This window comes from Drosophila serrata, unplaced genomic scaffold (genome assembly GCF_035046125.1).
Source record: "Drosophila serrata isolate PLE 108 unplaced genomic scaffold, ASM3504612v1 contig_362, whole genome shotgun sequence".
Classification (NCBI taxonomy): domain Eukaryota; kingdom Metazoa; phylum Arthropoda; class Insecta; order Diptera; family Drosophilidae; genus Drosophila; species Drosophila serrata.
In genome coordinates, this window is record NW_028257260.1 from 2,932,753 (window position 1) to 2,945,757 (window position 13,005).

Below are 13,005 nucleotides of genomic sequence, written 5' to 3' on the forward strand. Positions count from 1 at the left end.
AATATTATATATACATATATAGATACCATTTGATCTTGAGATCGAATCAAATAGCCAAGTGATTGTCGGTTTTTTGTTTTTGTGTATTTTTCTTGTGTTTTTTATGAGCTAAGTCCGCTGATTTGTGGCCAATTCTTGGCTGAACACTTCCGCTTTGAGAAATATACGCGATGAAATGCTCACCGCAGAAAAAAACCTGACCTATTTCATGGGAAATCAAAGAATATTTCATATAAATAAATATTAACACAAAAAGTATTGGCGAGAGCCAAGGAAAATAAAGATATATTTCTGTTCTCGCTTAGCATGGAAAGAAGTATTTAGATAATGGAATGCCAAAGGCATTTTTTTATGGTTGTGATGAAGTGCGGATGAGGCAATATATTTGTTCGTTTTTTTATGATTACCCATCGCTTATTATTTGTTCAATAATGGGAAATGAATAATTAAATGTTCTGAAAATAGCATAGGTTTTTTTTATCACTTTTTTTCAAAAGCAATTGCTCACCGCAAAGGTGCTTTGTTTACTTATTGGTATTAAAAAAATAACAACAATTTCATTGGGTATTTTCAAATGTCTTGTTCAACAAGAAATGTTCTCAGATTACTGGAATTTGAAAATTTGTTCCTGTGGTTTTATGCTGAAATCATTTTTTATGGCTTGTTCAACACACTAAATATTTGTAAAAGTGTTTTTCTTTAACTTAAAATGGTAAGAAAACTCATCTTTTGGGTTTCAATTAAGTTTGAATTGTAATCTGAATGATAAAATATAAATAAAATGAATCCTTTTTGTTTAGTTAAGGAAAATAATTGTTTAATATTTTACCTTATAGCAGAAGCTTTTATATTTTTTGTACTAATGAAAGACATTTTAATATTATTTCAGATCAATGAATATCTTTCTGAATTAACTCGGTTTTGAAAACACTTTACTCTTTGATTCTTTTTGCAACATGGTTACAAATTGAATTAAGAAATTTTGCACTAATGTATTTAGAAAACTAAAAAAATCTACCACTTAGCTTTCCCCCTTTTTTTTAATGTTTAAAGCCAAAGAACTTTATAAACAAATTCAAACGTCAGCTGCCGACGCTGGGCAAACATAAACAAAGACAAAGGCGAAACAAAATGCGGCTAGCGAAATGGGGAAAAAATTACAATATTTCTAAAATAAATCCCGAGTTGATTTGATGATTTGTTCATGTCTTTCGGCATCTTTGCCAGCCCATCGCTCATTGGGAATCTAACGAACCGCAGCGGGAAAAACATATCTTGCAGATCTCTCTCTCTATCTATCTCTCTCTTGATCTCGACGCTTTTCCGAACGGTCTATTAATAATTTTCATGATATTTTTCCCCCGTGGCTCTTTCCATTGTTGCGATCTCTTAAGGCATTTGATATATGAATTTTTTTTTACTTTTACTGCAAATTAGACAAATTCTTTTATCTTTGTGGGGGGAATTTTATAAAGCCCATGGAAGCATTAAATTATAGCCCTAAGTCAACATAATATTTACATAATGTTGATCAAAGGTCGAGCATCTAGAAATGGTAAATTTCTTGCCAAACAAGCGGGCTAAAAATATAATCAAATATTTTCCTGTATAAATATTTACTAAAACACCCTTCAGAATTAACTAAAGTATAAAGAAGCATAGTGCTTGCAAATATATATATATTTTTTAAGCTTTACAAATGCATTTATCCATTTGCATTCCATAATAAACAAAAAATGCTTTAGCATATTTCCATATTATTTTAAACCCTGATTACACATTTTAGTCTTTTTAATTTATTCATATTTGCAAAAAAAAGAAGAAAAAAAAAAAATGAACGCTGTCACATCCATTATTGCTCAATTGTAAAATTATTCAGAATTTCGTAAAGAAATGGCCACTTGGCTTCCTCCATTACAAATAATTATTGTCAGAGAATGCTTCCCGCTGGCATTTTGGCCCCATTTTGGGCCATTTCCATACATGTTTCGGAACTGGTTCCGCACATTTTGCCACATTAAATCATCAAAAATTGAGGGCGAAAAAAAAATAAAACAATCACATCAAAATGGCCACAAAAAATTAATGCAAATGTTGGTGCTTTCACATTTAATATGCAGATATAACAAAAAAAAAAAAAAAATCGACTGATAGATGTTGCAAAAAAATAAAACGCAGAGTGCAAAAGTTGAATGAAAAAAAAAAAAACAATTGGAATAATTGTGCAATATAATGACATATGAAATTTCATTTCAATTTTGTTTTTTTGCACATTCTTATTTATTTATATAAGCTGGAACGGCAGCGTCAGAGGAAATCATGTCCATAAACTGAAAATTGCTATTAAAAAATAGGAACTGAAAAAAAAACCCAGTCAGACATGAAATGAACAACAAAGGCAATAAAAAATTATGCAAAAAAAGACAGAGAAAAAAATGGCGAACAACTAAATGGTTGGAAAATATTATAAATAAATTAAAATAATATAAATTTACTCAGTGCCAGCATCAAAAACACTCCGGAACAGGACAGACACACAACTATATTAATTGGCCAACAAAAAATATATATATTTATTTATTCTTAGTTATTATGAATTATTTGTGCAAGTAAACAATCGGAATTTAAACGTTTTTTTACATATATTTATTCAATAATATTATTGATATAACACTAACACCAGAAGTTATATATTTATTTGTTTCTGACTACTTTCAACAGCTTTGTTTAATTTCTAAATTTGTTAATATTTATTTTATGTATTAAATACACTTCTTTCGTTAATTGTAAAATTTCCAAAAAAGAGTTTTGAAATCAATTACCATTTTTGCCTTTACTAAAGGTTAAATACAATTAGAAAAAACCCTCTCTAATTTTGAAAACCACTTTAATAAAATAAAATAAAACGAGAATGAAAACTAACTTCGGAAATCTGAAGTTTATATACCCTTGAAATTTTCAATTGAAACATTATTCGGGTCGCAAATCAATCATAACTAAACTTTAAATATTTATATTCTTTCAATTAATAAATAATCATTAAGAAAATATTTTTAAATGAAAATTTTTTTGACAAATCAAAGCAGTCCCATGTTAGTTTTTATTAGTTTAATAAATCTGCATACTCAATTTAATATTTTAAAAGAATTACAATTTTTTATAAATTTTCGAAAATTTCAACAATGTAACCCCTTATAAAACTTTGAAAAAAATTAAAAAAAAAAAAATTTTTAACTGGATATGGCTAAATCGACTAGGCTGATGATGCTGATCAAGAATATATATGATTTATAGGGTCGGAAATGACTTCTTTACCACTTTTGAAGCTTTTGACTAAAAATCTAATACCCTGTAAGGGAAACCGAAATATGTAGCAATTCGGTCAATCCGTCAAATCAAAAATCGATCATTACTTGCTTAAAAAATTATTAATTTCAATTCGGAATATTTTCCTTAAATGACTCTTTCACTTTTTACAAATACCTAAATAAAATTATGATACCCTACAAGGATATAAAGATGGAATATTGTTCCTTTAGAGATTGTTTACTAATATTTTCAGGCCTTCTATATATATTCCATTGATTTAAGTTAGTTTTTTGGCAACCAATCATTCCACTCTTCACAAAGACCTTTCCTTCGCTGACCCAATTTTGAAGCAGGAAAGCGGAAACCAACTCGCAAATAATAAAGAACTGGCAATGCCAAAGTGGGGGAACGTGTCACATATCCTTAGCGGTTTTTTTTTGAGGCCCCCACAAAAAAAAAAATCCATATAAATATATACATATGTATATATAAATACAGATATAGACAAGTAGCTGCTGCTTGATATTGGAGCAGCGCATAATGGCAAATATATGTATATAAAGAGCGGACTAAAAACAAAAGTGACTTCCTTTATTGTTTGTCTCGACATATCCCTCCATTGTTGGCCTCAGTTTCGGCTTGGATTTGGGTTTGGATCGGTTTGGGGTCGGGTTTTTTGGGGGGCTATGAGTCTCGGGCTCTCGGGTCCTGCGCCTGGCCTCATTTGTCCTAGTTTAAATGGTCTTTAGGTCGCGCATTAAACCATTGCAAAATTCTGCATACATAAGCATCAGAGCGGCTAGGTGCTGTATCTGTGTGTGTGTGTGCCTTCCTTTTGTGCTTGGGTTGGTGTTGGTGTTGCTGTTGGTGTTGGTGATGTTGCTGGTATTGGTGTTTGTGTTTATTTGTTTGCTGTTGGCTTTGATTTGGTTTCTGGCCTGGCCTCCTATCGCCATCAAATCAGGCACACAAACATAATTGTCTCTCTGCGTCTGTGTGAGTGAAAGTCGGTGTGTTGGTGTATGTATCTGTGTGCGCCAGTGTAAATAGCAATTACACGCTCGGCCTCCCTTTCCTCTCCCCTCCCCTCGTCCTGCAGCCCCGCCCAATGTGTTAGGGTAAATATACATAATCAAGCGAATGCCCCCAAAAACGAAAATGCAATGAGGCAGCGCACAAGGAACAACAAAAACAAAAAAATAAAAAAAACACGCCATTTTTACACTCACCAAACAGCAGCAACAACAGGGACAACAATAAAAACAGCTGGTCTACACTGAGCGAAAACTTGAGAGCTCGTAATAAGCAATTAAACTTGACTGAGAGATGGGATTCAGGCAAATAATTGAAGTCTAAAGTGTTTAAAAGTTTACCATAGAATTTTAAACCTTTATTAAGATTCTATAGGAAATTGTATATATATTTACATATTATATATGTATCATATATTTAATATTTAATTTTCCAAAACATGGAAAACTTAATTCATTTTTCTGCAACTTGAATTCTTCTTTTACTTTTCAAGGTGGAAAATGGTTTATAATTCCTTAGCTTACAATTATTTTAAATAGTTCCTCTTTAAAAATTATTAAAAATAAAGTATTTATATAATTTTTTACCGTGGGTGCAGCCACAGCATCAACAATGTTGCACTTAAGCTTCGCCTGCGCCCATAAGTATGCTTCGATAAGTGTGAATAAGCGTGCCTCGCGATGGCGATGAATAGCAAAAAGAAGAACAGGAGCTCAAGGAGAGAGACAGAGAGAGCGAGATAGAGAGAGCGAGAGAGAGGGAAAGCAAGGATATGACAGAGACAGAGACAGAGACAGAGACAGAGAGAAGACAAGGGACAAGCAGATGAGGCTGTTGGGTGCATAACGATGCACTAACTTAGTTAAAGTGCTTGAATGAAGATGAAAAATTGTCTAGCTAAGAATAGGGTACACATTGTACTTATGCAGTAGAGGAGAGAAGTGCTAGTTAAAGGCAAAGCCAAAGGGATTTATTAATGACACAAAAAATAAAGGAGGATAATAAAGTTTTTTAATCAATACAAGAATTTAATAAAAAACAAATAGCAGTGTTTTAAGGTGCTATAGGTAAAGCGAAAGAAATATAGGGTAGTTAGTTTTAATATAAATAATGCATTAAGTTTCTATGCAATAAATGTTCATGTTTAAATATATTAGCTATTTATATACAAAAAAATCTGCATTGCATTTATTTTAAATAGAGTTTTCAATGCTTAAGTTAAGAAAATGCTCATCTATTTCATTGCCACTTAAATGCTTATAAATCTTTGTTTAAAATAAACCAAAAACCTTAAAATTTTAAACAATTCTACTGCTTGATTTTTTGGCTTAATGTCACAAGCACTTAAATAGTTGAAATCACAACTAAACTGCATTATTTCCAACTTTTACCACTAACTACTTCAAACAAAAGTCTGTTTTAAGCCAAGAACTATACAAAGCCGCGTGAAAGGGTCGCTAAATGCGAATAGGAAATGAAAATCCAGACTCCAGACTCAGCTCCAATCCTCGTGGCATATGCAAATTGGTTAAACTAACAAAATCAGACAAGTGAAAACACCAAAACTTAATTACATAGTTTAAAAGCCAAATAGGGAGCAAAATCAGAGACTGGCTGGCATAGACATCGCATTACACAATATTTATTTAATGGCATGACTTTTCATACATAACACATAGAACCGCCGCCAATTTATGTCGCCCGGAATTTTCCATTTCACTCCTCTTCTCTGTCTTTCTCTGTGTTTTAGAGTAAGGGGAGGGGAGGGAATTGCTTTTCCCTGTTGACCGAGATTCAAAAGCTGACGATGACGATGATGACGACGACGACGTTGGTGAAGCCTCAACCCCTTTTTGGCCAAGAAGAAGTTCGACTTTTGGCTTTGTCTTGAAAACGAAAGCAGCCCCGGAAATGTTTGTGCTGGCCCCCCTCCTTCCATAGTATATAGTAGTAACTACTTAACTGTACAAGACCATATATCAAGCGAAGGGAAATCGAGGAAAATGGGGGGAAAGAAATGGTTGGAAAGGCGCGATGTGTGTGCATATATTATGCAGTCACCTCAATGTGCAGCTCTAAGCACTTGAAAAAATTTGGTTTACACTCTTAGGAGTTAATTTATTTGAAATTTGTAATGAAAAATCATTTTTCAATTAGGGAAAAATATCATTTGTATATAAAGTCATTTTTATATAAAGATTGTAATGAAAATCATTTTTTTATTGGGAAAATGATCATTTATCTTCCTGAGATGTTTTATCTAAAGATTGATATAAGTTTGGTAAGGAAAATATATATATTTTTTAAGAGACTATAACTTTTCTCTTGCCATTTTTTTAGATTCTCTCAAATTAGACGCTTTTCCTTGGACTTCAAGCCTTGAAAACAATGAAAAATACAATCGGGTTTCTTTAAGTGAAGGCTTTCCATCTGCATTGGCTTGGCTTTTCTCTGGCCAACTTGCTTTACCCATATCTCTTACCAAGTTTTTCGCGTTGCCTTTTTTGCAGTTTCGCTTTAAGTTGGCTTTAATCATGGCCCGCATATGCATATAGGCATGTATGTATATGTATATATTTGAACAGATATATATATCCTATACATATATATAGATATATGCAAGTTTGACAAGCCCGATTTCGCCTCGCCTTTTCCACATTTCCCACCTTCCCCCTCTCTCTCTCTCTCCGACTCTCTCTCACTTCTGTCTCAATAACTTTGGGCTTTGCATTTCCGTTACGTTTCGTATGCAATTTTCGCATTTGTCTGTCTCACTCGCTCACTCTGGCTGGGAAAAAGGTGGGGTGGGCTGAGGTGGGGTGTGTGGAAAATTGGGTGGCATGCCACGCCTTATGCCCGCTTGTTAAATAGCATCCACAGTTGCTGTTGTCGCTGGTACGTGTTGGGAATGTAGGACATTGTTATGCAGGTCGGAAAAGGATCGCGCTTCTCGGGCATTGGGTGGAAAATTTTTGCAGGAGTAGGCCAGCCGCATGGCACGAAATGTGCAACACAAAAGTTTTCGTCATTATTGGCTTATGAGGTGAAATTTATTGCAGCATAATTCAATGGGAACGGCAACAACTTCTACCCTGCTGACTCTTCGGCCATCTTTGATTTTGTCTTTGGGTCATTGGAGAAAGAGAATGGCATAAGAAAATTCAAGAAAATTATATACAACCCTATCAAGGAAATTTTAAGGAAAATTTTTAACCAAAAAGTATAAGTATTTGTAGAGATATTTCCTTTTTACTACTGAGAAACAAAAAGGAAATGTGGAATAGAATATTGCAAGTGATATCTTTAAATATATAAAAAAATACAGGCTCAAAAGATTCTTTCACTATTACTCAAAGTATTGAATATTATATTTAATTAATTATTATAATCAAAAACTAATCAGCAAACTCTTTGCTTTTCCTTTTACAGACACGCTCTGATATAGAACGACGCCAATAAAAAGAAGACCCTTTTTTAAGACAAAAAATATAGAGAAAAGTAAACAAAAATCCCAGAAATAAAAAAAACTATTGCATTATTACAAAATTCTTCTATATATTTGAAATATTTTCAAATTTAAATAACTTAATTCATAATAAAAAAAAACTAATTGATACTTAATTAAATAATAGTAAACAAAGCTCAAATAGACTGAAATAGAGTCCAAATATATTACGAAAGTAAAATGCAATTAATTCAACATATCATATAAATTAATTAGAACAAATTGCATTTAAGTTATTAACGAGAAAAAAAAACCAAAACAAAACAAAAACAAACAAAACAGAATAATTATGCAAACTGAAAAAAAAAGAAAATAAATAAGTAAAATAAAAGCTAGCCAGAGAAAGCGATGAACAAAAGTCAACAATAAACACAAAACACGAGGAAATCAGTGAACGAAAAAAAGATCAAAGTGTGGTGGCAAAGAACAATTAAACCATAATACTCAATAATTGCATTCGTACCCAAAAAAATTAAAAGAAAATCCCCCTATGTTCGCATTTAAATTAAATAAAAATCAATAAATTACAATGCTAACAGGAGACGACACATAAATGGAGCAACAAGCATAAGAGCGACAAGCAAATACAAAATCAAGGTAAGTGATTACAAAATAAATTTTCCGACTTTTCGGGATTATTTGTAAAGACTATCTGGAATTTAAGATATGCCTTAATGGGGGACATTTTCCGGATGGGAAAATTGGTAGAGAGGTCATGACTCTCTCCCTGTTTTCATTTTCAACAAGTGTGTGTTTGTTCCTCACTCTCCACGTTTTCTATTTTTAGAAAAACCATTTTTTGATTTTGATTTTTTTGTATTTTTATTCGTTCTTGGTTTGTTTCAAATTCAAATTGTCTATATTTATTTGTTGTATCTTCTGGCCGCCAGTGTTTGCTTGGCTCCTTGTGAAAAATGATTTCTTAATGAGTCGCAACTGTGCGGTGAAACAGAATTTCCTCTCTTCTTCCCCCTTAGGGGAAAACATTTTCTTATTTTTTTTTGGGTGGAGAATGAATTGGCATAGATCAACGCGGGCATTACGCTGACTAATGGGTGTCTAATGAGTGGAACAAGTGAAAAATGTGAAGGAATCTCTGAGGGTGATGTCAAAAAGCGGTTGAGATTTGAGTGGAGATGGGTGGGAAATAAACAAAAGTGTGCCTCTGTAATGGATTATAATTTTTTATTGACTGTTATTGTTATTATAGCAAGTATTGTGGTAGTTAAAAATATACATTAGGGTATGGAAAAGGCAAATAAAATTTAAATAACTAAGATTTGTATGGGATAAGCTCTTCTGAGATGAGAAAAAGATTGTCTTTTAAAGAAACAATGATTTTTGTCAAGTTCAAATATAAAATAAAGTTAACAAATAATTGTATTAAAACAAAAATTGATGTTAAACGTTTTTAAAATGATTTAAAGTCTCTGAAACGTTTTAACTTTTAAATCAAATATCTAAAAAGATGTGTCAATAATCGCTGAATATTTTTATTAGCCAAAAGTTATATACCCAAGATTATTAATTTTTTAGCATGTTATGGAAAATATTATTTTAAAACCTATAGAACTTTTATTAAGTTGAGCTTATGATCTTTTTAATAAATAGATTATATTAACAAATACCACTAAAAATAAAACAAAATTAAATACCAAGTTCCTTGCGAATTCCAGTTAAAGAAAACCCATCCCAATGTCAAATAGTTTCCAACAGAAAATAGAAAACAGAAAAACCAATAAGAGAGCAACATTCTGCTAAAAATCAAAGTGAAAAATCAACAAAATTTCACCCTAGCTCTTGGCCAATTGGCATTGGAGCTTCATTAACATCATTCCACTTTCGTAACTCAATTTGAGAGCTAAAAATTCAGAGCACATGTGCGACAGCTCAGGAAACAAGCTAATTTCAGAATCCAGCTTCTATATATATAGTACTATATATATATAGTATATATATCTATAGTATATATATCTATAAGATCCTACATACCGGCACACAGCGAAAAAACGCTGACGAAGCCAAATCAATTTCGTAGCTCAAAAATTGAGGGAAAAAAATCATCAAAAATAGAGAGATAGGTAGAGGGGGTAAAGGGAATGATTTTTTCTCCTTTTTGGCCATTCATTGGGATTCATTCATAGAGCAATCAGTTGAAGGACGACGATGGGGATGGCATAGCACTAATCAAATCAAAGAGTTCGCCTTCCCTTCGAAAAAAAGAAGAAAAAAGCAGATGGAGCCAAGGGGAAAATGGGAAAAAACACTTCCGATTTCTATCTGCACTGAGAGGAAAACCAAGGAGTTGAGTAAGGTAAAAAAAATACTACATCTATGATAAGTATTTGAGGAAATCTATATACTTAAATAGGGAAGGATACCCCATGATTATGTGCCAAACATTTTTAAAATTTAAGATAAAATCTATTTCCCTAAATAGTAAAGTAAGTTTATAAGTCCCTTGATCTTGTATCAAAAATGATTTAGTATTTAAGTTACTTCCTTACTTTTTATCTTCGTGTAAGAAAAGGCAAACAAACGAATTTGGAGACAGGAAATGAAGAGTCAAGGGAAGGCTTTTCTCTCATTTTTTTTATTTTTCTGGCTACAAAGCACAGAGGCAAACACACACAATCAGATGACAAACAAAGGTATTAAATAAATTATCCATCAGACTTGGACAGTGCAGTGGAAAACTGCATTCCAAAAAATCTTTGTAAGCTGTAAAAGTTCTCCCCACCTTTCTGGCTTGTTGCTCACCACTTTGCGGCAATAAAAAAGTTCGTTTATAAAACAAACATTCACGGCAAATGTTTTCCCTTTCTTCCCTTGTCACTCAGCGGCTTGTAAGATTTTTCCAACATATCCACGCCCACTTTTCCCAACCGCCCACCGAAGCAAACACACACACACGGTTCACGGCAATAAATACAATAAAATTCTTTCACAGCGCACACTTTTGTGGGGGAGCCAGGGGTCGCCTGACTTTTTCGGCCTGTTTGTTGGTTTTTCCCAACAAGAAAACTCTACGAATGAAGTGGCCAAAAGCCACAAATAAATTAAATTGGTATTTGATTTGTGAGTTTATGGATTTTAATGGCATATAATCACATGTCTTGCGAGAATTTTAGAATGAATTTCTACGTTTTTTGTTTGGTGATCAAAGCAATATGCTTTGGGGATTTATTTATAGGAAAAATTGGGAAAAATCTGCTATGAAATAATAAAATAAAATAAGTTAGAATTGCATTTATTGTTTTGTTATTCTTAATTTTTATCTTAAAATGTAGTATCTTATTCTCAGGAAAGACCATCAATTATTCGTGTTTTTCCCTGGCCAGTTTTCTCATGTGTTTGTTTTCCAATTTGTCCGCTGGGGAAAACTCGAAAGGTGTTGGAGTGAAAATGTAAACCTTCCAGCACATGATGTAGCCCAGTTTTCGGGGGCGTGGCATTGAGTGTTGATGGATTTTTAGGTGTTATTGTCGTCGTGGGTCAAATCTAAAGGCATTGCGCATACGCCCCGTGGAACGCCCTTATATAACCCTTTCCCCTTTTTAATTTTTCACATTTGCCCACATTGTAATTTGTATTCATCAAAAGCGTTGATTTCTGCTATAATTAATTTTAATGCAAACATTTTTGCGGCTTTTTGGGTAGGGCATTTCATTTGTTCCGTTTACCGCTTGATGTTGCTAATTTTTATGAGCATAATGATTGATTGATTGATGGATAGATGGTTGGTTGGATGGATGGGTGGATGGATGGATGGATGGACGGCTGGCTGGTTGGTCTGAATCCAAATGAATGCTGATGGTTTGGTTGAGTGAATTGCTTTTTGATAGATCACAAATATGTCAGGGGGGTTGAAAGCAATGATGGGTTGGAATGCCGGGTACATTGTTAGCCATTGGAAAATGTCTGAGCAAATGAAAATCGAAATGGAAATTCAATAAAAAAAGAGCGACAAATGAAAATAGAAATGAAAATGGGTTTATGAAGCGTACAAAATGGAACCACGCCAAATCAAATTGGATTAACCTCATAACCTGAACTAAGTTGAGAGATAAAAAGCGTTCTCAATATCATACTTGTAGAACAGGTCGAAGAAATTAATATGTAAAGATGATAAGTGGTCCCAAAAGTCACTTGAAATATTTTATTTATTTTATTATTTATTATTTATTAAAAAAGGGATTTTTAAGTTGATTCCTTGTTTCCCTATTAAATAGAATAAGTGTGCCCATTCTTGCTTTCAGTTAATATATCTTTATGCTTAACAGGATCCCTAATTTTGATACTAAATTATACAAGATATTGTATACCAAGGCTTAAGGTAAATTCCCCATACAAAATTAAACAAATATTTTAAATATTCTTCTACATTTCGTTATATAAAAAGTATCCAAAGTTAATTTAATCTCCCTGGATCACTTGGTTCAGTGTGGCCGTTCTTTCTTTTACAGCAAATACCTCAGAAGTAACTTAATTCTAAATAATTCCAAGTATTAAAGTACTTCCCCTGATTTTTCTCACAACTCATGGTTCCCGGGTAATTTCCATACAGGACATTGCCCCCTGCCCTTTTAAAGTGAATATACAATTTTCCGGCAATTGCCAGACTTTTCATTCCCTCCCTCTCTTTTTCTGGTTGAAGCTATCAGAATGATTTTGTTAAGCTTTTTTTGGTTTCGGTCAAACAAATTGTAAATTTAATTTGAGCTCCAAAAAGAGCGGAAGGGAGCCAGAAAAACACACACAAATAATTGCCATGGGCGGCTACACAGAGGGGGATAGGTCAAAGGGGAGCCAGCCATGGAATGTATGGCCCTTTTATGCATTTGGGTTTTGTGTTTCGCATAAAGTTAAATTCCCATTTTTTGTTGCATTATTTTTATTCCCATTTTTTGTATTTTGCGCCACGACGATCACAATAAATAAAACTCTTTTTCCGAACGGCAAAGGCATGAATAAATTTCCACAAAGAGCGCTTGGAAATGGGAGGAACGGGAGGAAAACTGAGACACATTTGACAAGTTCATAAATTATCTGCCATTGTAAAAAAAAAAACAAACTATATATATGTGTGTGTGAGTGTAATTTTTTTGATTGTTGAAAATTGTTCAGCGAAAGCCATAACCCCTCTCCCTCCCCTTACT

The 13,005-nt window shown here is 33.0% G+C and overlaps 1 protein-coding gene across 2 annotated transcripts in view; it reads left to right on the forward strand.

Moving 5' to 3' along the window:
- Positions 1-7,744: 7,744 nt before the first annotated feature.
- Positions 7,745-13,005, forward strand: part of shakB (Innexin family member shaking B) — a 160,043-nt gene continuing 154,782 nt past the window's right edge. For both annotated transcript variants that reach the window (XM_086839211.1, XM_086839212.1), the window contains exon 1: positions 7,745-8,443. The gene's annotated coding sequence lies outside the window, so the exon portion shown is untranslated. The remainder of the gene's footprint in view (positions 8,444-13,005) is intronic.